The sequence below is a fragment of the Mirounga angustirostris genome, unplaced genomic scaffold (assembly GCF_029215605.1).
Source record: "Mirounga angustirostris isolate CCGP_5_RB_7025 unplaced genomic scaffold, mMirAng1.0.hap1 SCAF_4, whole genome shotgun sequence".
In the NCBI taxonomy this organism is placed as follows: Eukaryota; Metazoa; Chordata; class Mammalia; order Carnivora; family Phocidae; genus Mirounga; species Mirounga angustirostris.
Window position 1 is genome coordinate 48,300,102 of NW_026991712.1, and position 19,114 is coordinate 48,319,215.

At 37.1% G+C, this 19,114-nt stretch overlaps 1 long non-coding RNA gene across 1 annotated transcript in view; it reads left to right on the forward strand.

Annotated features, from left to right (window-relative positions):
- Positions 1-307: 307 nt before the first annotated feature.
- The window catches only part of LOC129046421 (uncharacterized), a 48,185-nt gene continuing 29,378 nt past the window's right edge, over positions 308-19,114 (forward strand). Inside the window, exon 1 of the long non-coding RNA XR_008507675.1 lies at positions 308-755. This is a non-coding gene — a long non-coding RNA (uncharacterized LOC129046421). The remainder of the gene's footprint in view (positions 756-19,114) is intronic.

Genomic DNA, 19,114 nt, shown 5'->3' on the forward strand with positions numbered 1-19,114 from the left:
TGGGAGCTGAGACTTCTGGTGGTTACTGATCCCAGGGCTGCCCACCAGCCTCTCACCAAGGCATCTTAGGTTAACCTGCCTACCATCGCTCTGTGTAACACAGACTCTCCTCTGCACTATATGGACATTGCCATTCCTTGCAACAACAAAGGAGCTCACTCAGTGGGTCTGATGCGGGGGATGCTAGCCCAGGGAAGTTTTGTGCATGTGTGGCACCATTTCCCATGAACACCCATGGGAGGTCATGCCTGATCTCTACTTCTACAGAGATCCTGAAGGGATTGAAAAAGAAGGGCAGGCTGCTGCTGTGACCCAGGAGGGATTTCAGGGAGAATGGACTGCTCCAGCTCCTGAGTTCACTGCTACTCAGCCTGGAGTCACAGACTGGTGTGAAGGCGTGCAGGCGCCCGCCCTCTGTGCTGATTCAGCGGTTCCCCACAGAAGACTAGAGCGCCCAGCCGACCAATGAGGACTGGTCAGCAGCTCCCACTGCTCAGGCCACTGAAAGGGTAGGAAGGACCACTAAGTGGTCTTAAGCTGCTCTTTCACAAAGGCAAACAAAATGGAAATAGGTTGATGGAAAAGAAAAAATTTCTAAAAAAAAGGACTACTTGGAAAACTGTTTTTCCTTCCAGAGTGAATAAGACTGGAATAATTCATGAAGCAATAAGCCACGAACTAACATCCATTCCTTTGTCACCAGTGATGGAAGATACAGAGAAAACATCGCTGAAGCTGAAGACTTTGAGAAACAGGTGAGACAAATTATGTAGCATTAGAATTTATGTAGTGATGGGCGCCTGGGTGGCTCAGTTGGTTAAGCGACTGCCTTCGGCTCAGGTCATGATCCTGGAGTCCCAGGATCGAGTCCCGCATAGGGCTCCCTGCTTGGTAGGGAGTCTGCTTCTCCCTCTGACCCTCCTCCCTCTCATGCTCTCTGTCTCTCATTCTCTCTCTCTCAAATAAATAAAATAAAATCTTAAAAAAAAAGAATTTATGTAGTGATAGAACTGGGTGGATATATTGGCATTTTTATTGTGTCTCAGATTCTATTTGCTAGATTGTATTTCAAAAAGAAAATTCATGATTGATCACAATTTTGTGCCTTTAAAGAAGTTACTGTACACCTGAAGCTAATATTATACTGTATGCTAACTAACTGAAATTTAAAGAAAAACTTTAAAGAAAAAGAAGAATTTACTGAAAAAGGTAAATTCTCAACAATAAGAAAATCCTTACCGAATTTCTTTTAAAAATGTTTTATGGGAAATATGTATTATGATGGAGCTGATGCTTTGCCTGCAATTGAAAATTCAAAAATATTCTAGGTAATGTTTTTACATGTGAAATCTCTTAACTGCCTACCATTGATAGGCAAGCTTTTCTTTCACCAGAGAAACTGAAGCCAGAAGTGCATCAACATTGGTTCTTAATTTCACAAAAACATGAGCCTTTAAAATATTGTCAAATATTTACATGACTTAATGACATAGGGAATAACAATGATAATATTTGTGATCATAGAGAATTTTACTGGTTATTTCATTGAAAAATACTAAAACTGCTGTTGCATTTAAAGACAAATTAAGCTTTTTATTTACAAAAAGGTGTTTAAAATTTGCCAACCTTTTCACTGATGACAAAAGATTTATCAATAAAGTGCTACTTAGCAAATATTTAAAAACAAGCATGCTTATTCTTTAGGTATAATTAAAGTAAACTTTTTTTTCAATAAATGAGAAAGTAAACAACCTTTTTTATTTTTAGGTATAATTGACATACAATATAATATTAATTTCAGGTGCATAACAGTGATTAGACATTTGTATACATTACCAGGCGCCTGGGTGGCTCATTTGGTTAAGCAGCTGTCTTCGGTGGCTCAGGTCATGATCCCAGGGTCCTGGAATCTGGAATTGGCTCCCTGCTCAGTGGGGAGTCTGCTTTTCCCTCTGCTCCTCACCCCTGCTTGTGTGTGCGCTCGCTCTTTCTCTCAAATAAATAAATAAAATCTTTAAAAAAAATTTTTAGACATTTGTATACATTACAAAAGGATCACCACAATAAGTCCAGTTACCATACAGCATACATAGTTAATACAATATTAACTATATTCCCCATGCTGTACATTATATTCCTGTAACTTATTTATTTTATAACTGGAAGTTTGTATTTCTTAATCACCTTCAGCAATTCCCCCCTCAAACACCCTCCCCTCTGGCAACTACCAATCTGTTTTCTGTAACTATGAGTTTGGGTTTTATTTTGTTTTGTTTGTTTCATTTTTTAGATTCCACATGTAAGTGAAATCAGTGGTATTTGTCTTTATATGTCTGACTTATTTTGCTTAGCACCTCTAGGTCCATCCATGTTGTCACAAATATAACTTTTGAACTTTTGAAATAGAATTTTCTACCCTATCTAAATATCTTCCAAATGAAGAGTGTTGAATCCTTTTATTTTTTTTAAAAAAACACAATGCCTACATCAAAGTGAGATCAAGGAGAACTGAATTTCCTGTTTGAATTTCAACAAAAAGTTTTATATAATTGATGCCTGGGCATAAAAAATGAGTATCATAATTTAATAACTAAAGACTAAGATATACTTTGTCCATTTGAAGTATTTTTTTCATCTATGATAGCCATTAAAATTAAGCATTGCATCAATAGAATCTAGAATCCAAGCCCTCAAAATATTATATCCCTAAATATTATGGCAAGACTAAAATAAGATGATCTTACAAAGTATGAGCAAAAAAATTTTTATGTTATTGATAAACATAATAAAATATCACTTTAGTTTAAAAAAATTTGCTTTATTATTATCTAACCTTTCTCTTTTTTCCCTTATGGTTGTTAAAATATCAATATAAATAACAATATAAAAATACATGCATTCAATTTGTAAATAAATGTGTATAAATATATACACAAATTTACTCTCTGTCATTTAGTATAGATTTGGGTTCAAATATTTTCTACTGATCAAGATATGTGATCAAAAAAATTTGGAAATCATTGGCTTGGTAAAAGGGATGTAAGGGCCTTTTAGAGATAGTTAATCTGATGGAGTAACATGACATAATTGGGGAAAACACAGGAGCAATATAAAAGATCTATTACTATAAAATAGAAAAAAAGTGGGAATAATTTAGTGTAGAGATTAATAGTTTTACACTTTTGAAAACTCTCTTATAACACCACTGTGCTCATTTCAGTTCAACATTTGTAGGGTACGTAGTGTTCTCTGCTTGGCTCTGGCAATGAAAAGATGAATAAGATGGGGTGTCCTGTCCAGAGCTACCCACTGTCTAATGGGGAAAATAGAGATTTGTGACCATATGAAGTAGTGGAATCATATGAATTAATAGGTAATTTCCATAAAGTATTGTAAGCGGTATACAAGGGGGTTCTATGAATAATATAAGATGATATCTAGTGACGTCTGATGGGATAGGGCTAGAGAAGGCTTTCTGGTGGAGGTGGTGCCCGAACTAAGCTTTCTTAGATTTTTATTTATTTATTTGACAGAGAGAGAGATAGCGAGAGCAGGAACACAAGCAGGGGGAGTGGGAGAGGGAGAAGCAGGCCTCCCGCCGAGCAGGGAGCCCGATGTGGGGCTCGATCCCAGAACCCTGGGATCATGACCTGAGCTGAAGGCAGATGCTTAACAACTGAGTCACCCAGGCGCCCCCGAACTAAGCTTTCTTAAAACTGCATTAGAGAATAATATAATTGATTCATAATGAGGAATTTGAATAAATTAGAAAGTATTCATGATGTTGTTTCATTTTGTTTAATGAGGCAGAAAAATCTGTAAGACAATTTATAAAGATTTCTGTCTTTATAAAACATTTTAAGTTTTGATTGCTGGAGGTATAAATTTCAATTATTTGGAACATTCTTCAGACTACACTTGTGCCAAGTCAATAATATATTTTCTTTTACTCTTCCTCATTCAGTCAACAATTCTTGAATACTGACTCTCTTTCAGGCTCACCGAGCTAGGTGCCCAGGAATAAGTAGTCAAATAAGACAGTGTTTCTGCCTTTAAGAGACTTAAAGTGGCATTGCAGACATAGTGTTGTAAAGCAATACATGTAAGTTAGCATGAGAACTGCTGAAATAAAAATTGAAACGATGTGCATGTTGCACTTGATCAAAGGAGAGACTGATGATCTTCGCCTGAAAGAGAAGAAAGTGGGCCATGTCAGAAAGGCTTTCCAGATGAAATGATGGTTAATCTAGGTCTTGAAGAATGACTAAGACTTTGTCAAGATGATGGAAGGAAAGACATTCTAGGGAGAAGAACCAGCATATGTAAGTGCAAGCAAGCCTGCCGCGGTTTTCTAGCCCCTTATAATAATTTTCTATTCACATTCTTATTCACCATTACTTCACAACTTCTTGCTTAGCTAGATTAATTCTGTTAGATCAAGATTTACAAGATGTCTATCTTCAGCATGTCTACAATCTGATTTGCCTTTGGAAAATGGAAATATTTAGAACTACATTCTCACTAACAATGGACAATTTAAGCATTCATATAAGTTGGAGACGCGAGATCCTTTATAGACAGTCATTGGCCCGGAAAGTATGGCCTCACTGGTAGTTGTGGGTGATGACTGGACCTTAGAGCATCACTGGACCTGTTGGCTCATCATTGCCTACCTCACCCTGCCTTCCATCGAAGAAAATCTCTCCCGTGACCACACCCATGGTTGCCATGTTTGTAGCACAGGTCTTAAGATCCTTAAGTCTAGGGTCTCACCACAGCTGACTGGACAGATAACTCCGAGAAAAACAACCCAAAGCACAGTCGGGCCAATCAGATCTCTTTCTGAGAATCCGAGGTTACGATGTTATGCTTTGAACACTTAGTGGTAGAGTCTTGAATAAAATATTTGAACTCTGGGCCTGCTAGTTAGCAGAGAGGACTACCCATCAGTGCCCGAAAATGTCAACTGTCTGAGAGGTATACCTATGGGCACAGGTAGAGGTAACACAGGTACCATGGGAATAATTCCCCAAGACTTATTAGGCCAGGGCAGTGATCACTATACCAAAGAATCTGAGATACCCTGAAATGGCTATGTGGCTTCTGATTCCAAAGATACTTGCCTAGTAAGTAAGACTTTCCAACAGACCAGGTGAAAGGGAGTTTATTTGAAGGCTACGTGGGAATCTCACATAATCCAACTGTAGATAGTACTACTAGGCCTCATAACTGCTGGAAAAAACAATTTCAGACAAGCCGCCTTTTTAATTTTTTTCTCTCAGGCAGCACCATTTCTCTTCTCTGCATCTTTCTATCCATACCTACATTTCGTTCTCCTTTAGGCAGCCGGGTTTATTTCAAAAGGCTCTTAGTTTCTGTTCCTGAGTAACTTCAGTTTAACATGAGCCTCTGCCCTACCCTGGAGCCATTTTGGCACAGACCAGATGCCACTGCTCCGGTAACCACTATTGCCCTCTAAGTCAGACTTTTCTGTCACTTAGTTTAAATTCTTGTGCCCATACATATGCCTCTGAGACGCTTGACATTTTGGTATTGATGGGTAGAGTTTTTCTCTGCCGGTTGGCAATCTTGGTTTGGATATCTTATTCAGGACCCTTTACTACCAAATATTCAAAGCATAACATCTTAACCTCAGTTGGCAAAATATCCTAGATAGTATAGATTTAAAAAGCATTGCTGGAGCATTTGTGAGAATAAGCAAGTTGGCCAAAGTCCTGGGTGCTGGCACGGGGAAAGCTAAGACCAGGTTCTGCCAGGATGTCATCACTGTGGGGCATGACAGCAGCATGTTTCATCCAAGTTACAACTAGACAGAGTAAGGCCTGAGATAGGATTAGGCAAGCTTACCTTGCTGCTGAAAGAAAGCAGGATAGTCTAGGTAGGGCAGTAGAGAAAGGAGGTGAGGCTCAAGGTTATAGGGAATTTGATATCAACAACATTAAGGCAATCAAGAAAACTAAGCCGGCCATAAATCAGGGCATGCTTGGAGGGAGCAGTTATTTTAGTCAAGAGCATCTGCTGAAAAAGGCCTATAATTTCAGAGCAGCTCAGAGCTATTGGACAGCAGTTGCTTCTGGATCATGAAGAGCCTTTTGTAGCCAGCGTAGGTCTAGGACCAATCAGGAACCTTAAGGGCTGTTGTCTAATAGGGATGAATACACTGTCTTCTGCACAGACTTGGATTTTGAGTGGTCCGTGATCCCCACAGAGGCTCTGATGCGTCATACCCCAGTGGAGCGAGTCTGGCACCTTGGACAGGATTTTATTCTACTAATTGTCAAGGTCACTCCCTATTACATCACCCTAGTTTAGTTTCTTCATGGCACTTATCACCATCTGAAAATCCTATTTATTTGCTTATTGTCCTGCCTCCCCCTAGGAAAATGTAAATTCCTTTAGAGCAGAGACATTAATCTGTTTTTTTTCCCCCATTGCTGTGTTCTTAGCACCTTGAACAATATTTGGCTCTTGGTATGTTCTCAGTAAATATTTGTTGAGTAAATAAACAAAAGTCCATGAACTCGGTGACATCGTCATGGGCTAAGGGCCTGGACAACAGTCCAAACTCTGGTGATCCTGACAGTCCTCGATTAAACTCTCAACGTTTTAAACATACTTGGAAATCTTAACTAGGTGCCAACCACTGTCACCAACCTCCCACCTCATCCACACCCAAATTCTGTCTTCAGCTCTGATTTTGCAAATGTTCTGAGAAGAAAAAACGTGACTGCGCCATTCTGATAAGAATATACATCTACTTGTTTCTTTTGAACAAGCCCTCAGCCACAAACATTTTCTGTTTTTCAGCCTGCTTCTGAGATGACTCCCCAGTACCTACTTCCCCTTCCCCATTTTCTCTCTTTCGTCTCAATAAAACAAAGTCCTCGGGGTGCCTGGGTGGCTCAGTCGTTAAGCATCTGCCTTCAGCTCAGGTTATGATCCCAGGGTCCTGGGATCTAAGTCCCACATCGGGATCCTTGCTCAGCAGGGAGCCTGCTTCTCCCGCTCCCACTCCCCCTGCTTGTGTTCCCTCTCTGGCTGTCTCACTCTCTCTGTCAAATAAATAAATAAAATCTTCAAAAAAACAAAAAACAAAAAACAAAGTCCTCGGCTCTTATAGGCCATAAGCAATCTAATGAGGGAAGTGTAAGTGAGCATATTTTCAGGAAACAGCTGAAATTTCTTCATGTACTTTGCTTTTTTGAAAAGCAGCCACATGGCTCAATATGTGTACAGCACGTATTTACTAATTAACAAACAGCCTCCCACTGAGTCAGCCTCCTTCCTCTCCCTATTTCCTTTTCCTTTCTTAGAAAATTGTTTGCATGAATAAAACTTGGCCCAGCACTTCTTGACATGTAGTGTGACTATGTTTGTTAGCACGAACACTGTCCTCTTGAAATACACATTTCTTTAGATGGTGTAATCGAAGTGAAAATAGCATTTTGTTAACAAAAATAAGTTTTGTAGATACTAAGAGATCATCTACTTTATATGATGATCATGATGATCTGATCTCTTTCTTGGAAAGCAGGATGCTAGAGTAAATTTTATTAAGTTGCAGAATGAAATAATCGGCTTTAAAATCCGGTAATAAAATTTTCATTAGTGATTAAGTCAATTGACAGATATTTATTGAATATCTACTATATAACATGATCTGAGATATATAATCAACATACAAGGAAACATGAATGTATCCCAGACTTGGAAGATCTATTTGGCAAAATAGGCTGCTACGCTATCTCATTGGCATCTCAATATGTCCAGAAGTGAGCCACTTATGTCCTTATTAGAACCTTCTATAGTGTTTCCTATTTCAATAAGTGGTTCACAATCTAGTAGAAGAAATAGATAAAAATCAACATTTGTGAAAAAGTATTAGTGCCTTCATGGAGTTAGGCACAAGATATATCTGTTTAAGATGGAACATGAAATGCAACCAAATGCAATGAAACGTAGAAGTCAGTGTTCTTCGTCAGAGGAGAATTTCCTGCAATCATTTAAAAATAGATTAAAGCATGCATCACTGGTGATTCTTTTTAAATATATTTTTTCTTCTCTTCAACTCTGTGTCTGTCTTATGGGCTAAGAGAGGAGGAGGAGGAGAATTATCCCCTCAATAACATGGGTCATTCTTTTTGGTGTTTCTGCCTGAGAATTTAGTGCCTTTCTGACTCATGTATTTTCCTTACAAAACTGAATTGAACTGCCACCAAAAAGGGTCAGCTACTTTTATTATTCACAAAGTTTAAAGTTCCCTTTTCTGCAAAATAAATAAATAAATAAATAAATAAAAATAAAACCTTAAAATAAAAAAATGCTGCAGCTAAAAAAATAAATAAATAACAAAGTTCTCTCTACTCCAGCTAGGACTGTATCAGTAATGACTACGGTGGTGACCATTTTGATTATTATATCCGTTTACTTGCTTTGATAAATTATCTTTACTTTGCAAATCCCCTTTGGACTGCGTAATTAGTGATAGGACTGTTAAAACCAAAAAACCATTTTTGGATGTAATGGGTTTTATAATTTGTCCTCTGTTTGAAAAGACAGCTTTAGTTCTATGATATTGAAAGAATATATTCAGAACCTCAATATAGAGAATTATTTACAATTCAACCAATTGTAAAACATATAGTGATAATGTGGTCTTGGTCTAATTTTCCAGTGTATTGGTGTGTAGCATATATAAGCCCTATTCAATATAAGGTCTCTGTAATTCAGGGGAAAATATTTTCTCATGAGATGGGAGATGGTTCCTGGAGCAGTTAGGCAAAGATCATTATGAGTCTCTTGACAAGAAGATTAGTTTTTATTTTTGTGGATCTATTCATGCATACAGGTGAGATTGAGAAAAAAATCAATGAATTGTTAACGAAATCATATTCTGTAGTAGTCAATAGTCAGTTTCAGATTAAATGGTAATTAGTAGAAGAGATAACTGCTCACGAAGATTAAGATCTTCTGTCCCGCAGACATCAACCCATCTCCTATCATTTTCAGTATTTTGTCTTCATTCTTATGAGACTGGAAAGCTTTTTTTATTCAAAGGCTTGAATAGATAGGAATATTTGACAGGAAAAGAATAGGATCAATGGATTCCTAATTATAGAAAGACAAATGTGCAGAAATCTAGAGGCCTGAAAAAAGATATTTGGGAAAAGTGATTATATTAAGTGATGACTCAAAAATAATTTAATGGTTAATATTTGTTATATGCGTATTATATACCAGACATTATGAGAAGAACTTTACATGGACTATCATGTTTAATCTTTATGTAAATCCAACTTTTATTTATTTATTTTTTTAAAGATTTTTATTTATTTATTTGACAGAGAGAGACACAGCGAGAGAGGGAACACAAGCAGTGGGAGTGGGAGACGGATAAGCAGTCTCCCCGCCGAGCAGGGAGCTGGACTCAGGGCTCTATCCCAGGACCCTGGGATCATGACCTGAGCCTAAGGCAGCCGCTTAACTGACTGAGGCAGCCAGGCACCCCTAAATCCAACTTTTAAAGATGATCCCCTTTCAAAGTGAAGAAAAATAATCTTAGAAATGTGGAGGTTTGAACCAACAAATCCTTTGGGCTTTGCCTTCAAAATATCTCCAGAATTGGGCCACTTTTACCACATACATCACTGTTGTCTAAACCATCTTCATTTTCCACCTGACCATTGCAGTAGCTTTCAAACTGGTCTCTCTGTTTCTATTTTTGCCGTTTTATAAACCATTCTTCACATTGCATTCAGAAAAATATTTTTACAATTGATATAAGATCAGGTCACGCTTTTGCTCAAAACTCCCCAAAGATTTTCCATCTAAAATAAAATCTGAACTCTTTACCAAAGCCTACAAGGCACTCCATGGTTCTATGCTTTAGAGGTGCCCCCATATTACAAAAGCACAAAAATAGATTTCTAAAAGGACATACAGGTAATCTTTATCACGGAAGAGCCATTTCTCAGCACCAGCACAACACAGTCCCATCCTAAACATACACCCTTAAAACTTACATGTTCAAGCCCCAGGGAAATGTCTTTCCACATTTTTTACCTATGTCTTCAAAATAAAAGGCAACTTGTATACTGTGAGTGCTGCAAATATTTGCGGATTGTGCTGTTGCCAACATCTGAGATTGACGTGACTTCAAAACGCAGTGGGAGAACTTTAAGACTCAGTAACTTCTCAAATCCTTTCTCTCAGATAGCGTGAATACAATAAATTCTTGCATAATGAAACACTACCTCCCAATAGTGCCCTGCATCTTTTTTCTGTTCCAATTTATGGTTCAGAAAAATGACATGTGGGACCTGAGGAACAATAATTGCATGTGGGTCCTGAGAGATATTTTGCAATATTAAACAATTTATATTTACTCCTATATTTGTATATAGAACTAAACATAATTTACAAAGCGTGATACTAGTTCTTTACATTGGCATTAGACACAAAATGTAAAATTGCAAAGTTTTCTTTCTTTGAAAAAATTTAATAAGATTTCATTAAAACTTTGAAAAGTAAAATTCAAATGTTAGCTTTATTTATGTAATATTAATTAAAAATTTTATATTCATTAACCACAATTTTGAATTTTGCCTTTTAATGTTAACGGGTAATTCTAAACATTTTAGAAAAAATAGAACACTTTTGAAAACATGAATGAAAATAATTTTAATTTTTATATTTATTATATTTTTGGATAAAATATAAATTCAAATTATGAGTACATTGAATACAATTAAATATTTTTTATTCTTTAGGTCTTTAAGAATGAGGACAAGTTGAAAGCATGGTAGAAATTCAAAAATACAAAACCGATCCCTCAAAATAAAAGGAAACAGAAGAAAAATGAAATAGGAAAACTCCAAAAAAGTAGACTGCTTAAATTTTTTTTTTAAAGATTTTATTTATTTATTTGTCAGAGAGAGACAGATCACAAGCAGGGAGAGCGGCAGGCAGAGGGAGAAGCAGGCTCCCCGCTGAACAGGGAGCCCGATGCGGGGCTTGACCCCAGGACCCTGGGATCATGACCTGAGCCGAAGGCAGCCGCTTAACCGACTGAGCCACCCAGGCGTCCCAGGACTGCTTATATTTTTAAAAACTAGAAACAATGAGTCAAGTATAACCTACATAAAATTTATAAAAACACATTACAAATTATTTAAGAAAGATTTAATTAATGATCAAAACAATAAAAAATAGGAAAATTATTCTTATCAAATTCACAGCTTATAAATGTCATTAATCTGTGCAACTTCATATTCTTTGCTAAATGAAGGTTTAATTACTAATTAAAACAAAGACAATATAGGTGAGCCTCCCTTTGTACTCTTGCTACGGTTTCATAAATGTTCATAAAAATGGGTTCATAAATGTTCATAAAGGCTAGTGAAATATTTGTTATTTTTCTTCACTGAACTTATCATGGAATCGCATATTATATGACTATTTATTTGCTTATGGTATGTTTCCTGGTTGATTTTAACTTCAACGAGAGCAAGAAATTTGTTTTCTTCATATTGCCATCTATTCACAAGTCCAAAACAATGTCTGTCACAAAGTTTGGGTTCAAGAAATTTTTGTTTAATGTAGAACAGTCTTAACTACTAGATATCCTGCATTCCTTGGAGAGAGCTGTGTAAACGTCTGGGAAGATTTTGGGGAAAAGGAAAACAAAGTTCAAATTCAAATTGTGATTTGAATATTAGCTGGTATTACAGCAAACATTTTAGCCTAACCTTCTAATGTTATTATTAAAACTCAGTGATCACTAACTGCTCATTTAGTTTTATCATTAATCTAGTCCTAACTATTTGCAAAATATTGTCTTGGGTGGCATGAATTTAAAGAGAAGTAAGACATGAGACACATTATTGTTGATTGTATTAGGGTCAAAATACTTGCTGTCCCTCCTTACTGGATCTATCTTGACAGGTGAAGTATACTTCCCAACACACTGACCTTATGCTTTCTCAAGTGATGTGCTTTGGCCAATAAAACGTGGGTAGCTGTGACTTACGTCAATTCCGAGAAGAATCATTGAGTCATCCGATGGCTCCACTCTTACTCTTTTCCCTCTACCACTAATTGGCCTGTTCCAAATAAAGGCAGCTCTTTCAGCCTATATCCTGGAATGAAAATGACCTTAGGTAGAATTGAAGCTGAACTGCAAAAAGTATGTACCGTGAGCAAGAAATATCCCTTTGTTGTTTAAAGGCAGAGGTGTGCTAGAGTTGGCTTGTACTGGCTTGTGGGAAATGAATGTACTCATCTCCTCCCAATTCTGTATTTGGTGATGCCATATTAGTAGCTTAAAACTGGCCAAGGTAAGAGTACTTACATTATGGAAATTGTCAAATACTACACATCAAGACTTTTATTCCTGGAGAGCTTGTTGTTAAATATTTATCAATACCAATGTTTAGTCACTAATAGTTGAGGTTGTTTGTTACCACTTCACAACTTTGCCTAAGTTGTCTGATACATTGTTCTCAAACAGTTTATAACCTGTGGCAGATATTAATAGGCCAAAATAGAATAACATTATAGTAAGAGCTACCTTAAAGAGGCAAGAACAAGATTTTGTGGGTGTCAGAAACTGTGAATGCCCTGAGATTTTACCCTTCTTGCAAACTCACAGGTTAGCCTGCCAATTTCATGGATGTTGGCAGAGGACATGGGACTCCTGGATCAGAGACAAAGACTATTACTCATAGCAAAAAACGCAGCTTAAGCTTCATGCTCATGTCTGTTTCCCTTGTTCCCAAAGTCACAAGGGAAGTGGGACAGCCCAGGTAGATGCTGTACATGCAATGAGTTTTTGTCAGTGCTGAGGAAACCTCAATCTTTTAAATGCACTGCAAACAAACCTTCCCAACTTTTGCACTGAGGGAAACATTATCTTTATTATATTTGACAATAAACAAACCTGCCTTCTCTAGAGGAAGACACCATTTCTATCTTCCAAGGCTGTTTGCTATACAAAATTCTTGAAAGACCAACCAGAACAAAACCCATGAGTGGCTCTGCACACAAGTGCAAAAATATGAGAGACCCCTAGAGTATTGTCTCCCTGAATGGATACAATTCCTGAAGAGCACCTAACTTTGACAGGAAGGTTTTCATTGTCCCCCATTTTAGCGTATTTCTAGGGTCTCTCTTTAAGAATAACACATGGTATTTTTCTTCCCCCTCTTTTCTTTGCTTTTCTGTGTCCTGGACCTTTGTCAGATTATCAAACTGAACCAGTCATTGAATTTAGTGAAATAAAAATTGAGGTGTTAGGGCACCTGGGTGGCTCAGTCGTTAAGCATCTGCCTTCAGCTCAGGTCATGATCCCAGGGTCCTGGGATTGAGTCCCACATCGGGCTCCCTGCTCAGCGGGAAGCCTGTTTCTCCCTCTCCCACTCCCCCTGCTTGTGTTCCCTCTCTCGCGGTCTCTCTCTCTCTCTGTTGAAAAATAAATAAAATCTTAAAAAAAAAAAATTGAGGTGTTAATAATGGACTCCGTGTGTGTGTGTGCGTGTGTGTGTGTGTGTGTGTGTGTTATTGAGCGATAGTAAGGTTTATTGAATGATAGAGTACAAAGCTCCTGAAGAGGGAGGGGACCCAAGAGGTTTGCTCGTGGATGGTGTTTTTGTTGTTTCTCTGAGTGACAGTATAAATAGGGCTAAGTAACTGCTCAGACTCTGCTGTCAGTCCCACCTGAGGAAAATCCCAGACTTTTCACTCACTAGCCATTAAAACCATGGACAATTTTAAGTAAAATAATACCCGTGTGGTGGAAGAATCCTTGTCTAGTATTAACAGAGGCATCCTGGGATTTACCTACTTGCCCTGGGCTTCCCCCTTAGAGTCAACATAGAGATGGAGGATTCAGCCTGGATTTACAAGATATTGCTTAACTTTAAGTTTCCAAATGGCCAGTTAAAGTCTATAATAGAGACAATAACCTGACAGCCTGAAAACCAGCCTAGAGAAACTGTACTTTCACAGTGGAGGCCTTTGAGCACCACAAAAAGGCATTGAGTTGGGCCTATCCTCATCTCACACCACTAATGGAGAAAAGATGAAATCAAGGGGGAGGTTGAAAGGTTATATTGACTGAGATTAAATTCTGAATTTACTTCTTTTAAAATTAGAAGTGCCTGGAATTACTTTGATTGGGCATGTTTATATTTTTCCTCAATTAATGAACATAGGTGCTTACAGACTGATTCGTATTCAATTCTAGAAAAATGAATGAAACATTTTTGGAGCATCTGAGGGCATTTTGACTGGTAAATTTCAAATCTGCTACCCACATGAGGGGTTGGTATATTGCCCATAGAATGTGTTCAATTAGTATATTTATTGTTACTGACAGTATTATGCACGTACATTTACAAAGCCTTGGGAACAGCTGACAAGTATTTGAAATCTGGTTTAGGTGTACCCTGCTTAGTGCTTTCCTTTAGTGTTGCTTCAGACCTCTCACTCCCTTATTTAGTAACTAACACTCTCTAAAGTGTTAATTGACAGATTTACTCTTCCCAGGAATGTTTTCCAGTTGCATAAGACAATAAAACACAAAAGGCCTTCAGGACCCAGAAAGATTGCACATCTAATTATGGGGTGCAAAATCTGACACTAGCCTTGGAGATATTTTGGGGTAGAGGAAAGGGCTTGCTTTTCTCAAATTATATGTCAGAAGTGTCTGCCTACTTTGTTTTTTGTTTTTCCTCCCAAGCTGCACAGTTAAGTGCAGGATTCTCAAAGTGCCATATCAAAGGAGAGAGTAATAGTGGAGATTTATGCATTTATGTTTCTGCTGGCAGACTTTAAGGAGAATTATTTTGGCCAGGTTTCCAAATTTCCTCTCTACACTCCACCCTTTCACAGGCCTGAAATTATACCATTTGGTGTCGATCTTGTTCAACTGTGAGTAACAATAGACACGAATATATTACTTGTGTTTTTCATCATTGATGCTTTCCTGCCTTGAGATTCGTCCAATGAAACATATTGATACTTATACTGGTTCCGTAGGAACTCTCACAAACGATCATTCTACTTTCGTCAGCAAAATGTTTAGCCTTATTGTCGTAGTTCCAAAAGAGGGACACTGCTTCATCAATCTAATTCTTAAATGTTAATGTTTGGACCAATAGTCTTTAAAAAATAACTTATAATGTCTCTTTGAAAATTAGTCTTAGCTAACAACTTAATATTAGCTCATTTTTCCCCCCATTAAATCATTTGCTATTTCCTATATCTTTAGGAGAGGATACATAAAAAGGTATCTGGATTTTGATAAGCATTTTTTAAAAACCGTTTTTATTCTATTGGTAAAAATGATTTAATTTCTGCTTGGCTTTGATCCTTAATGATCAAGTCTCCATAGATACATTTTAATCTTTGTTTTTCTCCTTTTTCTAGAATTTTTTTTTTTTTGTAGTTTACTTGAAGTGTTTTCAATTTCATTCTACTGCATTTGGGAAAATCACTTAATATTTAAAATTATATTGAATGCTTCCCTCTCTGAAGTGTCTGGAAATGGATTCTCCAAATTCTACATAAAGATAAATCCTTGGTGAAACTATTGGTGTGAAAGTTCTACACACCTTTTTTTTTTTAAAGAGTGAGATCATATATATATATATATATATATATATATATATATATATATATATATATACACACATACCTAAATATTGTTAAACAGTAAAATTCAACTGAGTACATTTGAAGATCTAACAGATCTAATTGGAAGGTCTAATTTATTCAGTGATTCATAAATTGGGCAACATACCATCTAGCAAATAGAAAGGAGCTCTAAGGAGCTGTACAAAATGGAAGCCTTTTATAGGCAGAAGGGGGTGGGAAAAGGAGTTTCTGGCACAAAGTGGATTGACTGTTTCAGGCAAGGTCACCTTCCTACTGAGGACAGTAGTGGTCTACCCAGCATATTACCTCACTAGTGCTGACCAGGTAATTCCAGACTGACTAGTTAAAGGTTACATTCCTGGGAGAGGCAGAAACTCAATTAAGTTAGGTAATAATTCTTTGTTTGCTGACATGGGGCTTAGGACAAGTGACTCCATTTGGATCCTGTGGTCCTTTTTTGTTTTAACAATATATAGTGACAAGCATATGGTGGTAACCGGTATATTTTTAAAAACTGCCCAGAATTTAAACTTCAAAAGCACTTCCTTTTGTTAAAATGAAAATCAAATGCCTTTATTCACAGGACTGCTTCTTAAGGGTGTGCAGGTTAGTGGGGGTTGTAATCCAAAGAGCTGGCACGCACATTTGCTTTGTTGCGTAGAAGCGGAGGCTGTATTTGCCCAGAAAGGGTGCTTCTCTTATGGTGCAGGCCTTCCATTTTCATATCTTGGTAAATTATAACCTGCCTCTCCCACTCATCTGTTCTTTCTGTTCTCTTGCCCATCTCTATTAATAATCTATACAACACTCTTAATAAAAGTTACTGAAAATAAAATCTTTTTCTCTTTCCTAAAACCTATTTTGGGCCTTGATTTCAAGTTAAGAGGACAACTTCATTTGCTCTGTTGGCTTGTTAAATTTCTGGTACCACCATTTTAAACCTTCATTTATTTTGTTCTGTGTGTATTTCCCGGTATTCTTAAATGTCTGAGAAAAGCATTACTATGTGTTTGTACAATTATAAATAAGATACATACTTAGAGCTATTTTATCCTTATAGATTAATAACTTTAAGCCCAAAATTATTTCGTATGATATAAGCTACATAGTGGCTCCCATTAATTCAACATCAGTTTCAGATTCAGATGTGGGAGGTATTTAAATAACAAACAAGAAGAGTTAGAGTGAAAGCATCTCACAATGAGGAGGATGGTTACACTTCTATAGCATGCCTAGCTTGTATAGTCCCAGTGATGGGGAATTCTCTATTTTCAGAAAATTATGAAAACTCGTAGCTTTCACATTTCAAATTGGTGATAAGTTGGTGAGGTCTAATGACTCTTTTATTTAAATAGTTGAAGGCAATCATTGTCATGCTCCTTAGTCCACGTTTCTCTAGGCTAATCATTCCAAATTTCTCTGTAAAATGTCTACTTTTGATCTGATCAACCTGCTCAATTTTCTTTACTTTACACACTTTTTAAACGTATCATGCCCAAGAATGGATGCAGTTCCTTCAGAAATAGTCTGACAACGGAGGTGAAGAGCAGGACTGTCTCTTTGCTAATTCTGGATATTAAGGGTTTGGACCCTCAGTTCATGTATAGGTTCATGGATTTCATAAATCTTTTACCAAATCTATAGCCTGATTATTAAATTGATCAAAGTTAGTGAATAAGGCCTCCCATGGAATATCTTCTTTCAGAAAAATAGAGAAAGAACTTAGATAATTATGTCAGAAAAGAGAAATATAAAATTAGTCTTGGAGGGAAGTAAAGAAAATTTGCAATATGAATTGCCTATTTTATTTTAAAATAAGACCTTACAGAAAATTTGTTCAGTAAATGTGTTGTCTTCAAATTCTTTCTGTACAGATTCTGAACATTCACGTTTGTTCAGGGAGCCATGATTATGTTGAGTGGTGTGAGGTTTGGAGCCAGGTTTTTAAATATGTATCCCCTTGAGGACCTGAGGGAAGAGATTTAATTGCTACACTTTCCAAGATGGGGCTAATAGCATTTCCAGCAATACCCATATTTGTTGTGTAGATTACTCCACTGATGTGCATACCATGCTTTGAAGATAAAATGTAACAGACAGCCTGACTCTGGGGTAAAGTATATCTTTAATGACTGGTTTGTCAACATGTAATAAAAAAAAAAAAAAAGGAGGTTATGTCTTGTGAGCTTACAGTTCAATATTGGTTTAAAATTGTCCGGGGAGAACAGAATTGGGTTTTCCAAGTTTTTCATTTAAATTCCTCATTTGTTGTTGTGAATCCCCTGGTGTCACAGATGCTTGCCTTCATAGGCAGAAACTCATTGACACAACAGAGTTTGGACTATAAGCGAAGTAAAAGATTTTAGACTCAGACCTAATAAAGGAGTATTATTACACACTCTTATCTGTTAGCATGATTTGATGGCAGCCAACAGAAATTAACCCCAGTTAACTTAAGCAAAGGCAACTTATTGGAAAGATATAGGACATTATTCTGAAGAACTAGACTTGAGAATGGGCAAGAACTGAGGCCCCACATCAGTGGGCTCGTGGCAGGAATTGTCTTGTCAGGTTGCTATGGACCCAATGGGATGCATTCTCTTCATTTTCAGAGTCTATGATCCTCTGCTCAAGATTCTGTTTGGTTAAGCTTGTTTATGGAAGAAGTAGGACTCTGATCACTATCCTCTAGATCAATGGTTCTCAAGTTTTTGTTCTTAAGAACTCTTTACACTCTTTTTTTTTTTTAAAGATTTTATTTATTTATTTGACAGAGAGAGACACAGCGAGAGAGGGAACACAAGCAGGGGCAGTGGGAGAGGGAGAAGCAGGCTTCCTGCCGAGCAGGGAGCCCGATGCGGGGCTCGATCCCAGGACCCTGGGATCATGACCTGAGCCGAAGGCAGACGCCTAACGACTGAGCCACCCAGGCGCCCCGAACTCTTTACACTCTTACAGATTATTGAGGACTCCAAAGAACTTTTGTTAACATGGGTTATATCTATTTATATTTATTGTATTATAAGCTAAAAGTGAGACATTTTAAAACATTCATTTATTACTTTGTTTGAAATATCAGTAATAGGCTTATTACATGTTAACACAGATAGCATACTCTTATGAAAAACAATTATATTGTCCCAAACAACAAACTGGTAATGTTTGGTTTGATAGAAAACAGATGAATTCTCATATCTATTCTGTATTCAGTCTTTTGCAGTATACTGTTTCAATTGAAGTATATGAAGAAAATTTGGTTTCTCACAAACAGTTAAAAAAACAGAGGAGTATTTTTAAAGCCTTTTCCAGTTAATTGTGGAAAAATTATGTAAAGCTGTATAATAGAGACAATACTCTGAAAGCCTGAAGACTAATCTAGTGAAGCTATACCTCAGTGGAGACCTTTGAGGATCAGAAGAAAGCACTGGGATGGGAAACC